This window comes from Rhinoderma darwinii, chromosome 3, assembly GCF_050947455.1.
Source record: "Rhinoderma darwinii isolate aRhiDar2 chromosome 3, aRhiDar2.hap1, whole genome shotgun sequence".
Lineage (NCBI taxonomy): Eukaryota > Metazoa > Chordata > Amphibia > Anura > Rhinodermatidae > Rhinoderma > Rhinoderma darwinii.
The window spans coordinates 272,255,618-272,275,298 of record NC_134689.1 but is presented as its reverse complement, the minus strand read 5'-3'; positions in this window follow the sequence as shown (position 1 = coordinate 272,275,298).

Below are 19,681 nucleotides of genomic sequence, written 5' to 3'. Positions count from 1 at the left end.
TAATCAGGTAGAGTAGTACTATAGTGCACTAAATAGACTAATCAGGTAGAGACGTACCGTGCTGCATAGACTAATCAGGTATAGTAGTACTGTACTGCATAGACTAATCAGGTAGAGTAGTACTGTACTGCACTGCATAGACAAATCAGGTAGAGTAGTGCTGTACTGCACTGCATAGACTAATCAGGTATAGTAGTACTGTACTGTGTAGACTAATCAGGTAAAGTAGTACTGTACTGCACTGCATAGACTAATCAGGTAGAGTAGTGCTTTACTGTACTGTACTGCATAGACTTATCAGCTAGAGTAGTGCTGTACTGCACTACATAGACTAATCAGGTAGAGACGTACTGTACTGTATAGACTAATCAGGTAGAGACGTACTGTACTGTATAGACTAAGCAGGTAGAGACGTACTGTACTGTATAGACTAAGCAGGTAGAGTAGTTCTGTACTGTATAGATTAATCATGTAGAGTAGTACTGTACTGCATAGACTAATCAGGTAAAGTAGTGCTGTACTGCACTGCATAGACTAATCATATATAGTAGTACTGTACTGTATAAACTAATCAGGTAAAGTAGTACTGTACTGCACTGCATAGACTAATCAGGTAGAGTAGTGCTGTACTGTACTGTACTGCATAGAATAATCAGGTAGAGTAGTACTATACTGCATAGACTAATCAGGTAGAAAAGTACTGTACTGTACTGCATAGACTAATCAGGTAGAATAGTGCTACACTGCACTGCATAGACGAATCAGGTAGAGTAGTACTGTACTGTATAGACTAAACAGGTAAAGTAGTACTGTACTGTACAGACTAATCTGGTAGAGTAGTGCTGTACTGCACTGCATAGAGTTATCAGGTACAGTCAGACTGTTCTGTATAGACTTATCAGGTAGAATAGTACTGTACTGCACTGCAAAGACTAATCAGGTAGAGTAGTACTGTACTGTATAGACTAATCAGGTAGAGTAGTACTGTACTGCACTGCATAGACTAATCAGGTAGATTAGTACTGTACTGCACTGCATAGACTAATCAGGTAGAGTAGTACTGGACTGCACTGCATAGACTAATCAGGTAGACTAGTACTGTACTGTACTGTACTGTACTGTACTGTACAGACTAATCAGGTAGAGTAGTACTGTACTGTACTGCATAGACTAATCAGGTAGAGTAGTACTATACTGTAGTGCATAGACTAATCAGGTAGAGTAGTACTGTACTGCACTGTATAGACTAATCAGGTAGAGTAGTACTGTACTGCACTGCATAGACTAATCAGGTAGAGTATTGCTATCCTGCACTGCATAGACTAATCAGGTAGAGTAGTGCTGTACTGCACTGCATAGACTTATCAGGTAGAGTAGTGCTGTACTGTACTGCATAGACTAATCAGGTAGAGTAGTGCTGTACTGTACTGTACTGTACGGTACTGCATAGACTAATCAGGTAGAGTAGTACTGTACTGTATAGATTAATCATGTAGAGTAGTACTGTACTGCATAGACTAATCAGGTAGAGTAGTACTGTACTGCACTGCATAGACATATCAGGTAGAGTAGTGCTGTACTGCACTGCATAGACTAATCAGGTATAATAGTACTGTACTGTATAGACTAATCAGGTAAAGTAGTACTGTACTGCACTGCATAAACTAATCAGGTACGGTAGTGCTGTACTGTACTGCATAGACTAATCAGGTAGAGTAGTGCTGTACTGTACTGTATTGCATAGACCAGGGGTCTCAAACTCGGCCGGGTAAGTGGGCCGCATATAGAAAAAATGGGAAGTTGACGGGCCGCATTACTTTCAAATTTGATACAATACAAAATTATTGTTAATCAATTAGTTATTTGAACTACTATAACACTACATTACTATAATAATAGCGCTAGGTTTAAAATTTGAGATATTTCTCCACGTGCTTATTTCAACAATCCAGCTTTCCAGTTTAAGTGTCGCTAAATGTAGTCCGGCGGCTCAGTTAGCACACATGTCAAGATTGGGCAGCCCCTTTTTAGATAGTGCCGCAGTGCCCTCGGTGGATGCTGCCGCAGTGCCCTCTGTGGATGCTGCCGCAGTGCCCTCTGTAGAGGCTGCCACAGTGAACTCTGTAGAGGCTCCAACAGTGCGCTCTGTAGAGGCTGCCACAGTGCCCTCTGTAGAGGCTGCCACAGTGCCCTCTGTAGAGGCTGCCACAGTGCCCTCTGTAGAGGCATGCTACAGTGTCCTCTGTACATTCTGCCACAGTGCCCTCTGTAGATGCTGCCGCAGTGCCCTCTGTAGATGCTGCTACAGTGCCCTCTGCAGATGCTACCACAGTGATGTCAGCGGCTTCCCCAGAGCTGGAGTCCCGGAGCAGAGCCGCTTCTGGCACTCTGCCTGGGATTCCAGCTCTGCTCCTGACATCACTGTCCATATATGGACAGAGATGTCAGGGGCAACCCCAGAGCTGGAGTCCCATGCAGAGCGATAGTAGGCTCTTCCTGGGACTCCAGCTGTGCTCCTGACATCACTGGGACTCCTGCTCTGGGGAAGCCCCTGACATCATTGTCGATGTATGAACAGCGATGTCAGAGGCTTCCCCAGAGTCCCGGAGCAGAGCCGATAATAGCGATCTGCCCGGGACTCCGCTCTGGGGAAGACCCTGACACACTGTCCATATATGGGCAGTGATGTCACGGAATTGCACAGAGTCCCGGAGCAGAGCCTGTACTAGCGCTCTGCCCAGGACTCCGGCTCTGGGGAAGCCCCAGACATCGCTGTTCATATGTGGACAGCGATGCCAGGGAATTCCACAGAGTCCCGGAGCAGAGCCGACACCAGTGCTCTGCTCGGGACTCCGGCTCTGGGGAAGCCCCAGACATCACTGTTCATATGTGGACAGCGATGTCAGGGAATTCCACAGAGTCCCGGAGCAGAGCCGACACCAGTGCTCAGCTCGGGACTCCTGCTCTGGGGAAGCCCCAGACATCGCTGTTCATATGTGGACAGCGATGTCAGGGAATTCCACAGAGTCCCGGAGCAGAGCCGACACCAGCGCTCTGCTCCGCTCTGGGCAAGACCCTGACACACTGTTCATATATGGGCAGTGATGTCACGGAATTGCACAGAGTTCCGGAACAGAGCCTGTACTAGCGCTCTGCCCGGGACTCCGGCTCTGGGGAAGCCCCAGACATTGCTGTTCATATGTGGACAGCGATGTCAGGGAATTCCAGAGTCTCGGAGCAGAGCCGATACTAGCGATAGACCCCTGGCATAGACTAATCAGGTAGAGACGTACTGTACTGTATAGACTAATCAGGTAGAGTAGTACTATAGTGCACTAAATAGACTAATCAGGTAGAGACGTACCGTGCTGCATAGACTAATCAGGTATAGTAGTACTGTACTGCATAGACTAATCAGGTAGAGTAATACTGTACTGCACTGCATAGACAAATCAGGTAGAGTAGTGCTGTACTGCACTGCATAGACTAATCAGGTATAGTAGTACTGTACTGTGTAGACTAATCAGGTAAAGTAGTACTGTACTGCACTGCATAGACTAATCAGGTAGAGTAGTGCTTTACTGTACTGTACTGCATAGACTTATCAGCTAGAGTAGTGCTGTACTGCACTACATAGACTAATCAGGTAGAGACGTACTGTACTGTATAGACTAATCAGGTAGAGACGTACTGTACTGTATAGACTAAGCAGGTAGAGACGTACTGTACTGTATAGACTAAGCAGGTAGAGTAGTTCTGTACTGTATAGATTAATCATGTAGAGTAGTACTGTACTGCATAGACTAATCAGGTAGAGTAGTACTGTACTACACTGCATAGTCTAATCAGGTAGAGTAGTACTGTACTGTACTGCACAGACTAATCATATATAGTAGTACTGTACTGTATAAACTAATCAGGTAAAGTAGTACTGTACTGCACTGCATAGACTAATAAGGTAGAGTAGTGCTGTACTGTACTGTACTGCATAGAATAATCAGGTAGAGACGTACAGTACTGTATAGACTAATCAGGTAGAGTGGTACTGTACTGTATAGACTAATCAGGTAGAGTAGTGCTGTACTGCACTGCATAGACTAATCAGGTATAGTAGTACTGTGCTGTATAGACTAATCAGGTAGAGTAGTACTGTACTGCACTACATAGACTAATCAGATAGAGTAGTACTGTACTGTATAGACTAATCAGGTAGAGTAGTACTGTACTGCACTGCATAGACAAATCAGGTAGAGTAGTGCTGTACTGCACTGCATAGACTAATCAGGTATAGTAGTACTGTACTGTGTAGACTAATCAGGTAAACTAGTACTGTACTGCACTGCATAGACTAATCAGGTAGAGTAGTGCTGTACTGTACTGCACTACATAGACTAATCAGGTAGAGACGTACTGTACTGTATAGACTAATCAGGTAGAGACATACTGTACTGTATAGACTAAGCAGGTAGAGACGTACTGTACTGTATAGACTAAGCAGGTAGAGTAGTTCTGTACTGTATAGATTAATCATGTAGAGTAGTACTGTACTGCATAGACTAATCAGGTAGAGTAGTACTGTACTACACTGCATAGACTAATCAGGTAGAGTAGTACTGTACTGTACTCCACAGACTTATCAGGTAAAGTAGTGCTGTACTGCACTGCATAGACTAATCATATATAGTAGTACTGTACTGTATAAACTAATCAGGTAAAGTAGTACTGTACTGCACTGCATAGACTAATCAGGTAGAGTAGTGCTGTACTGTACTGTACTGCATAGAATAATCAGGTAGAGTAGTACTGTACTGTATAGACTAATCAGGTAAAGTAGTACTGTACTGCACTGCATAGACTAATCAGGTAGAGTAGTACTGTACTGTACTGCATAGACTGATCAGGTAGAGTAGTACTGTACTGTATAGACTAATCAGGTAGAGTAGTGCTGTACTGCACTGCATAGACTAATCAGGTAGAGTAGTGCTGCACTGCATAGACTAATCAAGTAGAGTCGTACTGTACTCTATAGACTAATCAGGTAGAACAGTACTGTACTGCACTGCGTAGACTAATCAGGTAGAGTAGTACTGTAGTGCATAGACTAATCAGGTAGAGTAGTACTGTTCTGCACTGCATAGACTAATCAGGTAGAGGAGTGCTGTACTGAACTGCATAGAGTAATCAGGTAGAGTCGTACTATACTGTATAGACTAATCAGGTAGAGTAGTGCTGTACTGCACTACATAGATTATTCAGGTAGGATAGTATTGTACTGTACTGCATAGATTAATCAGGTAGAGTAGTACTGTACTGCACTGCATAGACTCTTCAGGTAGAGTAGTACTGTACTGCATAGACTAATCAGGTAGAGTAGTACTGTACTGCACTGCATAGACTAATCATATAGAGGAGTGCTGTACTGCACTGCATAGAGTAATCAGGTAGAGTCGTACTGTACTGTATAGACTAATCAGGTAAAGAAGAGTAGTACTGTACTGCACTGCATAGATTATTCAGGTAGGGTAGTATTGTACTGTACTGCATAGATTAATCAGGTAGAGTAGTACTGTACTGCACTGCATAGACTAATCAGGTAGAGTAGTACTGCATAGACTAATCAGGTAGAGTAGTGCTGTACTGCACTGCATAGACTAATCAGGTATAGTAGTACTGTACTGTACTGCATAGACTAATCAGGTAAAGTAGTACTGTACTGCACTGCATAGACAATTCAGGTAGAGTAGATCTGTACTGCACTGCATAGACTAATCAGGTAGCGCCGTACTGTACGGTATAGATTAATCATGTCGAGTAGTACTGTACTGCATAGACTAATCAGGTAGAGTAGTTCTGTACTACACTGCATAGGCTAATCAGGTAGAGTAGTACTGTACTGTACTGTATAGACTAATAAGGTAGAGTAGTACTGTACTGTACTGCATAGACTAATCAGGTAAAGTAGTGCTGTACATCACTGCATAGACTAATCAGGTATAGTAGTACTGTACTGTACTGTACTGTACTGCATAGACTAATCAGGTAGAGACGTACTGTACTGTATAGACTAATCAGGTAGAGACGTACTGTACTGTATAGACTAAGCAGGTAGAGTAGTACTGTACTGTACTGCATAGACTAATCAGGTAGAGTAGTGCTGTACTGCACTGCATAGACTAATCAGGTATAGTAGTACTGTACTGTATAGACTAATCAGGTAAAGTATTACTATACTGCATTGCATAACTAATCAGGTAGAGTAGTACTGTATAGACTAATCAGGTAGAGTAGAACTGTACTGCACTGCATAGACTAATCTGGTAGTGTAGTGCTGTACTGCACTGCATAGACTAATCAGGTAGAGGAGGGCTATACTGCACTGCATAGAGTAATCAGGTAGAGTCGTACTGTACTGTATAGACTAATCAGGTAGAGTAATACTGTACTGCACTGCATAGATTAATCAGGTAGAGTAGTACTGTACTGCACGGCATAGACTAATCAGGTAGAGTAGTACTATACTGCAAAGACTAATCAGGTAGAGTAGTACTGTACTGTACTGCATAGACTAATCAGGTAGAGTAGTGCTGTACTGCACTGCATAGACTAATCAGGTATAGTAGTACTGTACTGTATAGACTAATCAGGTAAAGTATTACTATACTGCACTGCATAACTAATCAGGTAGAGTAGTACTGTATAGACTAATCAGGTAGAGTAGAACTGTACTGCACTGCATAGACTAATCTGGTAGTGTAGTGCTGTACTGCACTGCATAGACTAATCAAGTAGAGCTGTACTGTACTGTATAGACTAATCAGGTAGAGTGGTACTGTACTGCATTGCATAGACTAATCAGGTAGAGGAGGGCTATACTGCACTGCATAGAGTAATCAGGTAGAGTCGTACTGTACTGTATAGACTAATCAGGTAGAGTAGTACTGTACTGCACTGCATAGATTAATCAGGTAGAGTAGTACTGTACTGCACGGCATAGACTAATCAGGTAGAGTAGTACTATACTGCAAAGACTAATCAGGTAGAGTAGTACTGTACTGTACTGCATAGACTAATCAGGTAGAGTAGTAATGTACTGCACTACATAGACTAATCAGGTAGAGTAGTGCTGTACTGTACTGCATAGAATAATCAGGTAGAGTAGTGCTGTACTGCACTGCATAGACTAATCAGGTATAGTAGTATTGTACTGTATAGACTAATCAGGTAAAGTAGCACTGTACTGCACTGCATAGACTATTCAGGTAGAATAGCGCTGTGCTGCACTGCATAGACTAATCAGGTAGCGTCGTACTGTACTGTATAGACTAATCAGGTGGAGTAGTACTGTACTGCACTACCTAGACTAATCAGGTAGAGTAGTGCTGTACTGCACTGCATAGATTAATCAGGTAGAGTCGTACTGTACTGTATAGACTAATCAGGTGGAGTGGTACTATACTGTATAGACTAATCAGGTAGAGTAGTATTGTACTGACTGCAGCATTTAGGGGAAAATGAGAATGAGGGATGCCCCTTGGATCGCATCACAGGAATCCTTGTGACGCGATTGAGGGACATACCATATATGGGCAGACAGCCCAGGGTTTATTGAAGGATCCCAGGGCTGTCTTACGATATTTCCTGTTGTTAGGGCATACTTAGGTATGTCCTAACAACTGCCTGTGTACTAACAGTACACAGGCTAGTGTACTGGCATATAGATATATGCCAGTACATTAAAGTTTAAAAATAAAGTAAAAATAAAGTAATATTACATTTAAAAAATACACATACACCTTTTTTACAATAAGCTTTAAAATATTTCTCAATACATAAAATATACACATATTCGGTATTGGCGCAGCCGTAATAACCCGCACAAAATTTTTTTAGTTCATTTTTGATGTGTACGCTGTAAAAAAATAAAGTAAAAACTGCTTTCTTTCACTTATAGTGAGGCATGAGGTGTGATGAATTTAACCTCCATGTGCCTCACATTAATAGTAATTAACCCCATCATGTACCTTACACATTAACCCATTATGACTGAGAAACATGATGGGGTTAATTACTATTAATGTGAGGCCCATTCAAAATTCATCACACCTCGTGCCTCACATCAGAAAATGGAAGAACTTTTTTATTACTGTTGGCAAAGTATCGTTTTGGTTTTGAAATCGCAATACTACACAAAGTATCGGTATTGAAGTCCAAATTCTGTCCTTTAATGTCTAGCAAGGAGTTGGTGGACTGATGATTCTCCGCGCTGCTTATCCAACAGCACATCTGCAGCGGAATACAGTACCAGCCATGTAAATGGGATTGTAAAAAAATCTCGTCTGCATCTGTAGAATTTTTCAGCTCGGGGGTTGACATGGGGTGCAGATTTTAGAATCTGCAGAATGTCGATTTCTACAAAGAATTCGCCATAGGTTTGCAGTGAAATATGTAGGTTGATTGGCGGCGCAAATTTCTGCTATGTATGCAGGTAACCAAGAGGATTATCTCTGTCTAGAAGACATATCAGCTGCCTTAATTGTAATGTGGCCTTGCTGGTTGGCTATCAGGGCAAGCTTTGCTGAGATGGTCTCAGACAGGAGTCTGGTAATTCCTCCTCCAGATGGGGTTAAGAAATTTGTTAAATCATTCCATGAAGAAGTAAGAACTCTGTTTTATACAAGACATAGAAATCACTCACTATGTATGTTACCTCCTCTATACTATGGACAGAGAAGTGGATGTGGCTTTCAAATGCGCCTATATGGCGTGGGCAGCCCAAGCCGATGTGGCTATTCTTCCTCCACAGTGTCTAAAGCCCTCAAGAATTTACTCCTGCAGTTGCAAGACGATATTCTTTATGGAGGCCACAGGGATGATTTTCTAAGGTCATTCTGATCTCTATTACTAGCATCGGATTTCTTCTGTGGTGGTGCAGATCATTTGGTGAAATTAGCGGCCAGACTTCTGTACTGCCGGCCGTAGGGCTGTATGGCTAAAGCTATTGCAAGTGGATAGAGCGTCTAAAAACATGCTCTCTGCCCTGGAGCAAAAAAACGCAAGTCTCTCCCAGTTTTATCCAGGTCTAGATGGAGTAATTTAATAAGAGAATCAGTTAGCCCTAATTTTCGTTTCTGTCAGTCTGAAATTAAAGCCCTTGAGCCTTCCCAATGCCATACATCTACCAACAAGTGAGCCTTCTAACACCGCATGTTTTTCTTCCATTAGTGTCAAGCTTAAGTTTAGAACAAGTGGGTCCTAAATATAATAGAATGTGGAGTCCCCTCTCATCTGATAAGAAGGAAAGTTCTCCATGATCCGGTAGGAGAGTTTGTCCCAAATTAAGTTAACAAAGATGTACCCCTAGCAGATCCCGCAGTAGTGTGCTCTCCCATCTTCTTGGGTCTCAAATCGGATAGAAGATTTTTTTATCATTATAGACCTCAATTATAGGATCCTCAATACATTCATAAAAAAGGAGACGTTTCGGATGGAGACTATCCATTCTGAGTTGTCCCTCGTACAGCGTGGTTATTACATGGTCACATATTGGAGCTAAAAGATGCTTACCTGCACATTTCTGTGGCAGAGGCACACAGAACATTTCTGAGACTCGCAATAGAAGATTGCCAGCACTTCCAGTTCGTAGCCCTGCTCTATGGGATCACAAGATACTGGTGTCTACGCTGGCAGTGTTCTGATTATGGGCATGGTTATTGTCTCCTATATGGACAACTGGGTAATTAATCTGCGTTGGCTTCTGTGCTTGAGAAGCAGTTGAGAGAGTTTTTGGATTTTATCACTAATTTAAATTGGAATATAAGCTTGAAAAAATACCATCTCTCCTTCCAGAGTTTGCCATTTCCTGGGGTGAACATGTTTATTATGATCCTGAGCATGACCCCTGAGAGGGTAAATCCTGTACAATCAAGGCACAGATGAAAAAAAACTGATGACCGGTCATCCTATTACCATTTGCCAGACTATAAAGGTCCTCAGCCTTATGTCAGTAGCTATAGATGCAGTTCCTTGGGCGAAATGACATATGAGGACACTTCAGCAGTTGAAATAGGATGGGCAATCAGGAAAAACAAATAATGTGCAGAAGCACAAATAATCCCAATTTCCCAGCTGCTATTAAGTTGTTGAATTAATTAAAACGTAACTATTTTAATTTAGAAATGAAACGCAGCAGAGAGTGAAAGGACGTACAACATTAAGTGAGTTAAAATGGTTCCAGGCCGGTTAGCGTAACGTTTGAGATCCAATGTGTATTGGGATCTCGTAAGAGTAGTGTGGCAGGCGCAGTCAGCAGCTGCAGACTGCTAGAGAGCCTCTTTGTCACACTGAGTAAGATGCAGTAGCTTGTGCCGATTAGGATTGTTAAAAGAGCGCTAGCCCCCCGACATGTTTCGCTGCTTCAGCAGCGTCCTCAGGGGATAAATTCGGGGCTAATAGCCACGCGTTCATTTTCCTCTTCCTGTTATAGGAGGGGGGACCACCTACAGAGGTGCGTCATCTCCAAGAGGTAGCCAATGGTGATTGCAAAGAGGGACGAGCCCTCATTGTGTTTGATTGACATGATGGCTGGCCTATATAGTGATGTAGCCGTTCCTCCAATCGAGTGTCGATTAGCACGCATGCGCTCCATCGTCAGATCGGGAAATAGAAATTTAGTCTCGGAGTGCCGCTGTCATTGTAAGGGCACACTTTCGGCGCATGCGCACCCTTATCGGATCTAGTGATGGAATTTGGGTGTTTGGAAGAACAAATGTCCCTGTCAGGACACAGAGGGAGGCCAGATGATGCATCAAGGTGAGGCATGCTGTTATCACGTCTTAGTTTTTAAATTAGTTAGTTAGTTAGAAGTGCCCCAAGCGATGGCATACAGAAGGGGAAGAGAAAAAATGATATTATTTTGATGTTGTACAGTAACAAAAGATTTTGTGTGCGTGTTTATAGTAAACTTAACATTGACTCTGCTGAGAAAAGTATATCAATACTTTATAGATATATGTAAGAATTGTCTCATATAAAAGATTGTATCAATAAATTATAATAGATATTTATGAGTTAATTTAATGAGATATTAAAGAGATGGCCATCAGTTCCTATGATAGTGAATATGGTATGAGTTAGGGATGTTAGATAGATATAATTAGGTACCTTGTTGAATAGATATGGGGAAAACTACAGAAAGACTACAAAAAAGCAGCAAAAGTGAATTCTACCATTAACTTAAAGGCACAGCTATGGGCACAGTTTGCGCACCTATATACGCCAATTTATTTCTGGGGTGTTGGGAAGACACTTTAATTTTCAATGAGGATCTATCATTTTTCACTAGTCACATTTTGTTCTGGGGTCGGTATATAGATGATATACTCGTTTTCTGGGATGGTGATCTTACACTTTTTTTGGATTTCATGGACATCCTCAATAGCAACACTATTGGGATGAATTTCACCCACCAAATACATACGAATCAAATTAATTTTCTAGACCTTCAGATCTCTCTGGATTCTGGTGGAGGTGTCCATACTAACATCTACCGCAAAGCAACGGCTACAAATAGCTTCCTTCACTGGGGGAGCTTTCACCCACCAGCCCTTAAAAAAGGATCTCAAACGTTACGCTAACCGGCCTGGAACCATTTTAACTCACTTAATGTTGTACGTCCTTTCACTCTCTGCTGCGTTTCATTTCTAAATTATAATATTAAAAGTTACGTTTTAATTAATTCAACAACTTAATAGCAGCTGGGAAATTTGGATTATTTGTGCTTCTGCACATTATTTGTTTTTCCTATATAATCCATCCCTGCCAGCTACTAGGGTCTACGCTATTTCTTCAGGATGGCCAATCAGACTCCCTAGGAGAGTCTTTCAATCTGTCTGGGGACACAAGGAGATCCCTCATGTGGTAGTTGGCTCTGAAGTATGGCAAATCTATGATGTATTCCGGTGGGTGATGGTAATCACAGATGCTTCTGACATACGATGAGGAGCAGACATAGAGGAGCTCACAATCATAAGCTTTTGAACAGCAGAAGAAAGAAGTTTTTCATCCAACAGAAAGGAGAAAGAGAGCCTTAGCAAAATCTTCTTCGATGCAGGACTCTCTGGGTACAGTTAGACAACTGCACCACAGTAACATATATACATTGCCACTGTGTGTGAAAATATATGCAAGGGGCACGTATCTAAAGGGGGCACAGTCTGCGGCATTATTTTCAGGGGCGCAGCATGTGACAGTATTTTTACTGGGCACTGTGGCTGAGGTGCTTTATATTCAGGGGCACAGTGTATGGTGGTATATTCAGAGGGTATAGTGTATTTTGCTATTAGATTTAGAGGCACAGTCTGTGACACAATTGTATTCAGGGGCACAGATTGTGGCAGTATATTCAGGGGCACAGTGGAAGGTGCTATTATTTTTAGGGGCGCAGTGCGTGGCACTTTGAAGATTTTGTGTTAAAGTATATGTACTTATTGGAAAAGCGAGGAGCCGAAGAAATTTGAGCGGCAAACTGTAGAGATGAGTGGTGGATAGGAGAAGTCTTAATGAAGTTCTGTATCGGATGGAGAAGAAAAGAGAAAGTGAAGGACCAGTCAAAGGCGACCTCACTTGTGAGTCAGTGAATGTTAATGTAAATACTCCCTCTGACTGATTAGTACTGTAGTCACTGTATGATCTGAAGCGAGAAAATAAAGGTCTCACTCTTTGTAAAACAGCAACTCCCAGAACATTCTTACCATTATTCAGGTCATACTGGGAGCTGTAGTTTCATGCTGCAGAAATTTCTATGGCAGTGGCTAACCTGACTTTGCAAATGATCTCTGTACTGAGATGTATTTGTGCTAGTGTTGTATATGTGTACTGAGCTTGGTTCTAATCCTGTAGTTATGTACTGAGCTTGGTTCCAGTGCTGTAGTTATGTACTAAGCTTGGTTTCGGTGCTGTTGTTATGTACTGAGCTTGGTTCTGGGGTTGTATATATGTACTGAGCTTGGTTTTTGTGATTTATTTATGTTATGAGCTTGATTCTGGTGCTATATATATGAACTGTGCTTTGTTCTGGTGCTGTGTATATATGTCCTGAGCTTCTGGTGCCGTATGTATGAACTATTCTTGGTTTTGGTGCTGTATTTATGTTATAAGCTGGGTACTGGCACAGTATCTATGCATAAGCTTGAATTTGATACTGTATCTGTACAATTAAATTTTGTTTTTGGGGGTTGTGACATAGAGCTGGGAGATTAGCACATGCAAAGCTCTCCACCTTTCCCACGGTGACTACATGAGCTTTCACCTATAGTACTGAATGTGAACATATAGGTCTACAGATGTAGACATCTTTATCTTGACTTTTAACGCATTAAATACACAGTGGAAAGATCCTTTATCTTGACCTTTTCAATGGCTTTTGTTGTGTGATATCACGCTGCAGCAAGTTATCAGAGTCTAGATAAAGATGGCTACATCCGTATACGTAATGGATGAGTTTAATATAGCAAATGTGGATAGCTACATTCTGGATGGGAGCCACATAAGTTTGGAAAGTTTATAGAATATGACTGAAATATACAAAATATTTATTACATTTTTTTTCCATATACAGTGCATTTGTAATATTGTAATTGTTTTATTTGATTATAATTTTCAGCGACGCGCAACATTGGACCACCCCTGCACATAGATCTTTGTCAGCTAAGTAGGAAACCTGTTGTTAAAAAATGTAATTCCACCCCCTGGATGTAAGGGTTTGATCCAATAACATGAATTTGTTGGACTACCACAAGTCATAATTACAACAGCCATCTTCTCAGATTTTATCCTCCAATGATAATTTGAAAAACGATGCACTGAGACAAACTGTAAACAGGAATATATGGCTGCTTCTTTATGAATAGCATCTGCTGCTGTTCCTTTACAGTTCACAACAGATGTTGTTAGTGCAATAACCATTCCTGTCTGATTTGTTGCCTTCTAAAGTGTATGAAGTAAAATAAACAATTTTCTTCTGGTTGTGACAGTTTTACTGCATCATATGTGTTTGTTGAATAAACACATTTTAAAGAGACAACTTGCCCTCCTATATGGAATGAAATAAGGTGTCATTAAAATACAATATAGACTACAGTTTGTATTCATCTAAATGCCTCTAGTAATTGAGTTCGACATTTCCACTACAAGCAGAATAAAATTAATGTCCAAACCATGGCCAAACAAATTGCACAGATCACAGTGGTATCACAGCAGAACGTGACGCTTATACCTACTAGTATATGAAGGCATAAGTATCTCATAAGTGGTGCTTCTACCAGTAAATGATCCACTCAAAATTTAGATCTACTTTATTGGGCTTCCTGGGTTTTGTGGTCAGAAGATGACTGCAAATTTCCCCTATAACACCTGAAGTCATTTCTGCTTTTCTTTTACTTTCCTGGCACTCATGTGTGCAACATACAGAGAATACGAAAGATCATGGTGTCTTGGTGTTTTAACCTCTCAAAATACCACCATTTAAATGCTATATTTAAAAAGAGATTGAGCTACTGTTTTTTTTTTTAATGCAACTTCTGACTTGATAAAGCTTAGCTAGGAGACAATAGGAGAAATAAAGTTGTACTTAGTTATTTCCCTTTGTATTTCAAACAATCTAACCCTCCTATATACCTATATATGATTGATGTAGCACAGATATCCTGTTAGGTAGGTGATACACTGTATCTTCACGTGGATGCAAAGCGCACATGCATTAAACCTTTATAAGAAGTTGTAAAGGTAGATAGAGCCAGATCTTGGCAGATTAAATTCAGAGATTGAACCATTTTGATCTACAGGGTGGGTCATTTATATGGATACACTTAAATAAAATGGGAATGGTTGGTGATATTAACTTCCTGTTTGTGGCACATTAGTATATGGGAGGGGGGAAACTTTTCAAGCTGGGTGTTGACCATGGCGGCCATTTTGAAGTTGGCCATTTTGTATCCAACTTTAGTTTTTTCAATGGGAAGAGGGTCATGTGACACATCAAACTTATCGAGAATTTCACAAGAAAAACAATGGTGTGCTTGGTTTTAACGTCACTTTATTCTATCATGAGTTATTTATGTCATTATGGGTGTCAGGTCCGAGCATTCCTAAATGAATAGTTTCCTGGAAAGTGGATTGGTCGTCGTGGGCAAGTTGAATGGCCCCCTAGGTCTCCCGATCTGACCCCCTTAGAATTTTATCTTTAGGGTCATCTGAAGGCAATTATCTATGCTGTGAAGATACGAGATGTGCAGCAACTGAAACTACGGATACTGGAAGCCTGTGCTAGCATTTCTTCTGCGGTGTTGCTATCAGTGTGTGAAGAGTGGGAGAAGAGGGTTGCATTGACAATCCAACACAATGGGCAGCACTTTGAACACATTTTATAAGTGGTCAGAAACTTGTAAATAACTCAAGAAAGAATAAAGTAACGTTAAAACCACCATTGTTTTTCTTGTGAAATTCTCGATAAGTTTGATGTGTCACATGACCCTCTTCCCATTGAAAAAACTAAAGTTGGATACAAAATGGCCTACTTCAAAATGGCCGCCATGGTCAACACCCAGCTTGAAAAGTTTCCCCCCTCCCATATACTAATGTGCCACAAACAGGAAGTTAATATCACCAACCATTCCCATTTTATTTAGGTGCATCCATATAAATGGCCCACCCTGTATACTGCTATTGTAAAGTTTTACGTAATATTTTGTAATACAATTTATTACCATCATTGTCACTTTCTTTTTAAATGAATTGTCTTGTTTTAGCCCCTTAGTGACCAACAATATGCCTTTTCACGTTCGTCACTAAGGGGCCTTAGGCTAGGCTGACGCCTTTTCACGTGAGCCTAGTCTAAGTCCTGCACAGGTCTCCCGTGCAGGCTAGAGCCGGGGCTCAGCTGTCTGATGACAGCTGAGCTCCTGCTCCAACGCCCGCGATCGAAGTTTACTTCGATCACGGCCGTTTAACCCGTTAAATGCCGCCGTCAATAGCGACCGCGGCATTTAACTTGTTTACAGAGGGAGTGAGCTCCCTCTGTCACCCATCGGCGGCCCGCAAATGCAATCGCGGGTCTCCGATGGGTTGTCATGGCAGCCGGGGGCTGGACATATGCCTATTAGGATGCACCGGACACACGTCCTAATAGATTGCCTGTCAGATTTACACTGACAGGCAATAATGCTCTGGTATACGAAGTATACCAAAGCATTATAGCAGCGATCTGAAGATCGCACAGTAAAGTCCTCTAGTGGGACTAATGAAATAAATAATAAATGTGAAATAAAGATTATTAATAAAAATTACAGTAAAAAATAAATAAAACCATTTTTTTCCATAAAAAGTGGTTTTATTTAGTAAAAGTGTAAAAAAAAAGAAAAAGTACACATATATGGTATCGCCGCGACTGTAATGACTCAGTTAATAAAGTTAATATGTAATTTAAACCGCAAAGTGAATACCGTAAAAAAAACGCGCAAAAAACAATGGCGAAATTGCAATTTTTTCCCATTGCCCCCCAAAAAAGTCATAATAAAAATGAATCAATATGCAGACTCCAAACAAACTTGTAATAAGGACTGGGCACTGTTTATAACAAAAACATCCCCCCATGTCACATAGGCAGCTCCATAGACTAATCCATATACCACAGAGAAACAATCAGAGCATTTGACGCCAATATATATATAAAATTTTGAATTTTTATTAAACAAATATCACAAACAATTTAAAATACAGAAAGATACGACTCTAGTATGAAGTGCAGAGCCAATACCAGTTGTTATTGCTGACTAAAGTATATGGGTAAACACTTAAATAATTGGACAGATGCCTATTACAGAAAAAATATTATTAGTACACCTTCCCTCACAAGGAGAGACTCTCTCAAATACAACAAGTGTGATATACAGGTCTGATGAATAGTTATGGACAAGAGAAAGTGTAACAAAAGTACCAGTGCTTTAGGAAGGTCATCTGTCTGATCACAGACTTACCCATAGACAGCAAGAGAAGTCGTTAGCAGTGTCCGCTCCGCCACATGAACCCCGACGCACGTTTCACCACATGTGCTTCCTCAGGGGGATGTGTCAAAATAAAAATGAATCAATAAGTCCCATTCACCCCAAAACAGTACCAATCAAAACTACGTCTCGTCCCGCAGAAAACCATCCCAAAAAATCACTACATTGATTGAAAAATAAAAAAGTTACGGCTCTTGGAACGCAACGATGCAAAAACAAATAATTTTTGTTCAAAAGTGTTTTTATTGTGCAAAAGTCGTAAAACATAAAAAACCTCTACATATGTGGTATCGCCGTAATTGTACCGAACCATAGAATAAAGGTAACATGTTATTTACGTCGCACAGTGCACGGCATCACTTTAAAAATGCATAGAACAATGGTGGAATTTCAGGGTTTTTTTATAATCCCCCCAAAAAAAGTAAAAAAAAGTTAATAAAAAAATTATATGTACCTAAAAATGGTGCTATTAAAAAGTACAACTAATCCCACAAAAAAACAAGTCCTCATACAGCTATGTAGACGAAAAAATAAAAAAGTTATAGCTCTTTGAATGCGACTATAGAAATACGGATAAAATAGCTTGGTCATTAGGGCCTAAAATGGGCTGGTCACTAAGGGGTTAAATTTTACCGTAAATGCCGTTTGTGACGTCACGGTCGCACTTTGACCTTTTCTTGTCTTGGTGGTTTTTTCTCTCCCTCCGAATTTAAATACCCTATGATATATAAGGTGCTGCATTGTGTGATATATATGGCCTGAGGAAGACGCTGGTACAGCGTTGAAACGCGTAGCCACCATTGTTTGCAATAAACAGATATATATTTTAAACATTTCGCTTGCCATTTCCCCTTCTTTCAATCAGCCATGCAGCAGCGCCTCATAAGATCCCTCCTTTTCCATTTTTTCAATTATCTCGTCAAGCGGTGACCTTTTGGTTAACCGGTCTGGATCTTGGCAGCAGCACCTGTGGATCATCCTTGTGACTAATGTCTCGTTATTAGGCGAGCATAGTATGTTACTATCCTTATCTTGCCTAACCTGATTGACCTGCACCATGTGGCGCCGTGCTTTTTGCTCTTATTTCCACTTACTGTCCTAATGGGACTTTTACCCCTGCAGATATAACAGGTCATGGGCAGCATCTTCCCCAAACCTAAAGCCACTCGGGTAACATAACCTCAGGGCTCTCATTGCTGCCGTGTACTTTTTACATATGAGTGACAACAACCAGTGACCTTCACCTCACACCTCCACATAAAACTCCTCCAATCGTAATTTGCAGCACCGTGGTATGTTTACACACATTATAATTATAAACCTCAGACAATATACACAATAGAGCCTAAATTAATAATATAATGCGATCACCAATCTCATGCTATCACCCTCAGGTTTTGGGTCCCATCAGTTCATTGCAAGTCCTGTACATCATCGTCCTCTTCTTCTTCTGTCTTCTGCTCTTCACTGACTGTCGCCCTCAGGGTAACCCACACAATTTTGGAGTAAGACTGCACAGTGTCGGATTTTTATTATCCTCCTCCTGGTCACTTACTTATTAAAACACTTGATACTGCTGACGGATTCACTCAGGTCTTTGGTCTTTACTTCACTTTGCTGATGTCATCAGGACTTGGTTCGGTCCTTCTCATCTTTCAGACACCGTCTCTTTTAGTATACGTCACCGGGCTGTACATAGCACCTCATGCTGTGAGCCTGGGGTGAGATCGCACGTAGACGGAGTAGTGGAGTTTTATTGTGACTACCACAAACCCTCCGCATCTATCCTCTTCCTCTGGCAAGTTACTTGTCTGCACAGCTGCTTAGAATTGTGACACTGCCGTCAGTTCATGACAAACGTGTTGTATTGGCTCAGGCCGCATCTCAGTGATGGAGTTCACCATATTAAAAGTCTTCTAGTTCATGTTTACTGGCACTTGCTGGGGACCTCCAACCCTTGTCAATTGTTAAAATAAATGCTAATCTGGTGATAACATCATCCGCATACACTATAAACGTTGTTCTAAGTACATACAATAATAATGACAGGCCCTTAAACTAAATCAACACCATTATATAAGAATAACTTCTCGGTTCCACTGGACAGGGCACCTAGACAATGTGTAGTTACTGGGTACATTGTATTTTGCACTTAGTGTTACACTTTTCAGCAGGATTTGTACCTCGATCTCAGCTGATTACCTGGAACAGCTCCTATTCACAGAAATATACACAGATTCCACATGTTTATCTGACAAGTGTCTCAAACCAATTTTTCTCCTCCTACTCTGGTTCGTTTTACCTGGGAAGGGCTCTCAAGATCTATTCTCTTTGTGGGAGGCGGGTATGATAAGGTTGGCACCGGTCTGCCAGGACTGTTCTGTAGGAAAATCAAACAGCTCTAACAGAATTTACCAGCAACGGCTGTAAAACCTGGGACAAACCAATTAGATCTTACCACATCGATCGTTACAGTCTTGAGGCATATGTGAGGTCATACACCAACAATGCAAGTGCCATCAAGAGTGCCTTGGGTGCTACCGGTTTACCTTCCTTTATCCGTCCACATTCTGTCAGAATCTGTTTTTCACGCCTTCCGCTCCCAGTTGGAGACTTCCTGTGGC